This window comes from Canis lupus, chromosome 29, assembly GCF_048164855.1.
Source record: "Canis lupus baileyi chromosome 29, mCanLup2.hap1, whole genome shotgun sequence".
NCBI classification, from domain to species: Eukaryota; Metazoa; Chordata; class Mammalia; order Carnivora; family Canidae; genus Canis; species Canis lupus.
The window spans coordinates 24,689,744-24,693,673 of NC_132866.1; the positions used below are offsets into that span (position 1 = coordinate 24,689,744).

A 3,930-nucleotide genomic window follows, 5' to 3' on the forward strand; every position below is an offset into this window, starting at 1 on the left:
ATGGCTTTGTCTGGGCCTGACAGGCTTACAAATGCTCTTTCCATCCTGCCTCGATGCTAGGGAGCTAGCTGACTCTTGATTTTTCAGCCACACCCTCGAGTGAGGCCCTCTGCTACCGACAAGGAAGCAGGCCAGCCAGGGGCCCCTATCTACAAGGGGATTCTTGCAGTGCTGGGTCCTTGGGAAGAAGTGACAAGACACAGTATTGCTCCTGGGGCGCCTGTATGTTCCCCACAGCACTCAAGCTACCTAACAATTGTGCAGGCCTTCGGTCATTTCAAATCCCTCCTACTTAAACACACTTCAAGAGACAGAGTAGCTGGATTCTGAGTACTTCTCCACAACACGGGAAACGGTATTTATTTTACGTTCCTCAACAGTGTAGCAAGATCCAGGGACTCGGTGATCATCTAGGCTTGGAGGGCTAGGAAAGGGAGGAGGAGACAAAAGTCCCGGCTTCCAAGGGCTCACAGGTCATTTGAAATTAAACCCACCTGCACAGAACCAGAAAACACTCCGAACCATGAATCACTTTGTTCCACAAAGTGATGGGAGAATGGACACAGGTCAAGTTTGATCTTTTGCAGAAGTCTCACCATGATAACAGGGTTGCCTGCCACTCACTGGGCATTTACCCGGCAGGTGCTGAGCCCTTTCATGGATGGTCTCATTATTCTTCAACAACCCTATGAAATAGACACTTCATGGTCCCATTTTACAGATAAACTCATGCTCAGAGAGGCTAAGCAACAGAATTTTTTTTTTTTTTAAGATTTTATTCACAAGAGACAGAGAGAGAGACAGACACAGGCAGAGGGAGAAGCAGGCTCCATGCAAGAAGCCCAATGTGGGACTCGATCCCAGGACTCCAGGATCATGCCCTGGGCCAAAGGCAGGCTCTAAACCGCTAAGCCACCCAGGGATCCCCTAAGCAACAGAATTTAATGAGTGGCCGAGCTAGGATGTGAGCGCAGTGTGCCTGACCAAATAGCTCTATTCTTACCCATGCTGGTACACTACCTCTTTGCACAAAGAATTTTCATCTGAACTTTGCAAGAGAAAAGGCTGGTTGAAAAATAAAAATGAAACAACCAGACGCTATTCTGAGGAAGACTGTAGAGTGGAGGAAATAGCATTTGCAAAAGGCTAAAGAGCTCTGAGTAGCCAGAGGTGAGCAAAATGTTTGAAAAAAACCAATGTCCAGCCTTCCAGGGATTCACAGAGGAAGGTAGTGGGAAATGAGCCTCTAAGGTGGGCACACTGTCCAGTTTGTGGCAGGGGGAGGGAGAAAGGGACTGAAGCTTAGTCAACAAGAAAGCCCCAGGCAGCCTGGGTGGCTCAGCGGTTTAGCGCCGCCTTCAGCCCAGAGCGTGATCCTGGAGTCCCAGGATCAAGTCCCACGTCTGGCTCCCTGCATGGAGCCTGCTTCTCCCTCTGCCTGTGTCTCCGCCTCTCTCTCTCCTCTCTGTGTATTCTCATGAATAAATAAATAAAATCTTAAAAAAAAGAAAAAGAAAACAAGAAAGCCCCCTACCCCCTCGAGCAGGATATTTGGTTGTTTGTGAAGATTTTAGATAAATGGAACCAGATCAACATAAACCATGAGAGTTAAGCTTGGTTCTGAAGGCAGAGCAGAACAGAACCCCTGCATCAAGATGGCCATTGACTTTGACAAAGGAAATGCGGACCAGGCAAGACATGAGAGTAAGGAATCAGGTGGAGAGACACCCCACGCACACTGCCACTGCCACGTGCCACCAAAGCTCCAGAGAGCAATGTGGAGGCACACGCAGAAGAAACATTCCAGCTTCTACCTTATAATTCAGATTTAATCCACCTGAACAGTTAGTGACTGTGTTGTCAAAGATGAGAGAAATTGAGAGCTAGAAGCAATTCCACGTAACACTGAGTCACCATCTGCCCCCCAACCCTTCCCGCCCCACCACCACTGCCAGCCCAGCTGTCCTAGTCACTCCACCGACCCCCAGACCGCATCAGGATGTCACTGGACTCACTCCAGTCCAGAACCTCTAAGGAAGGGAGCTTCACAGGACCTCCTCTGGTCGTGGACTTGGATGTTAACCTCGTGTGCGATGAGGCTCTTTCAAATGCGGTGGTTCAAACTATTTTTCTCTTTTTTTGCTCTGCAGGACATAGAGAAGAGCTTTCACCTTAAATCTGTAGGTTTAACATGCTTTTATAAGATAGATACCAACTGTTAAAAGTGGTTATCTCTGTGACACGAGATGGTGGAAGGATTCCCTTTTTTTTTTTTTTTTTTTTTTTTTGCATTGTTGCATTTCTTTTAAAACCCTGATATATTATTTCTTGCCCTCTCCCGCAGTAAAAGACATGGTATTTCAAAAGCTCCTCACGGAGCATTATTTAATTGCCTCTTGTCTCCAGGCTAAATCCTCGTTAATTTTATCCAGAGGTTGACAACTGAGTCCTCTGTGGGGCAGACAGGTAACATAAAGGAACGAGAAGGGAGACGTGGAAGGCAGTGCAGGTGACCATGGCAAACTGCAGAGAGCACGCCTGGCCGAAAGGCATCCACATCCTCAACTGGGCTGCGAGCCACCAGCCTGCAACCTCTCCCCACGAGCACGTTTCTCATCCTGTGTTTCCTGGTTTTTCAAGCTTTCTAAATTAGTATGTAGAGCCCCAAACAGAACATCTTTGGTTTTGGTCATCCAAAGACATGCCATTATCTGTTGTGTCAACAGCAATTTTGGTCTCATGCCAAATACTCGCCAGCACACAGGATTTACTCCCAAAGAGACTGATCCGTCCCCAAGTCCTAGGAGAGGCTACAGGGGCCGAGCAAAGATCCCAGGAAAATGTGACTCGCAGACTGTACTCTGCATTGGCTCAGGTGCCATGACAACAAGGCCCATCCTGAGCAGATGCCACAGCAGACTGCCCCTGTCACGCGGCGCCTGTTCTGGCAGCCCAGGCTACCTCACCAAACAGGCTTGCTTCTGTCCAACTGGCTCGAAGTCACACTGGTAACTATTTACATGAGTCAAAATCCACCCAGAGGCAGCAGATGGCCAGGCCAGGTTGAGACGTGGGGAGAAACTGGGCTAGTTGGACTGAGTCAGAGGCAGGGGCTGTAGACAGCCCATCAGTGGGCACTGACAAGTCAAAACATCACTCCCACTACTGCCTGGCCTTTCACATGGCCGGGAGGCTGAGAAAAGATTGGGCATGAACACAGCTGAAATGATCACAGGCTGATCCCTAGACCATGAGATAAAATGGTATTGGACAATCCCGTCCCACTCCTATGGGGTGAGTGATGGAAGCTCCCAGCCTCGGATACCCACCAGCACCCCTGGCCACCCTCCGGGGATCTTAGTCACCTTCAGTGCTGAGCAATGCGGGGCAGAGTCAGCAGAGGTGCCACACGAGGCCAAGACAAGCATTCCGACTGCCAGACAAGCAGCTCCAAAGCACTAAGTTTAAAATCTCAACCAAGATGAGTGGAAGGACCAGGGGCTCCTGTGTTTTTGTCATCTTTAGCCCCCACATGGCCCAGGGCTTGGTACACAACAGGCAACCAGAGGCATCTGCTGGGATTTGAAAGTGTGTGTGACGCAAATCCAACAAAGTGACCTTTGCCTGTGACTGGGTTTGGGGCGTGTTTATTTTTTTTAAGGCAGGATGTCAGCTATAGAACATTTTGTGAGCCATTCTGAGCCCTGTCAGCACCGGTGAAATTCTGACGTAGTTAGTTCGGCGGAGACAACGGGTGTTTCATTTCCTGCTTTGGAATTCCTTTAGTCATGAGACCCTTGGTGTCTCCTAGGCCCATGCCAAAGTGGGAAGCCGAATGACACTCACATGCCCATGCGGACAGCAGCTTTTGCGTGCCAAATGGAAAGTATTTGGACCTGAAGTGTTTTTCTTCTTCCTCCTCTTCTCTAG

General features: G+C 49.1%; 1 protein-coding gene across 1 annotated transcript in view; it reads left to right on the forward strand.

Moving 5' to 3' along the window:
* ITPRIP (inositol 1,4,5-trisphosphate receptor interacting protein) overlaps positions 1 to 3,930 on the forward strand; it is a 33,057-nt gene that overhangs the window by 28,477 nt on the left and 650 nt on the right. The gene's annotated exons all lie outside the window — the stretch shown is intronic.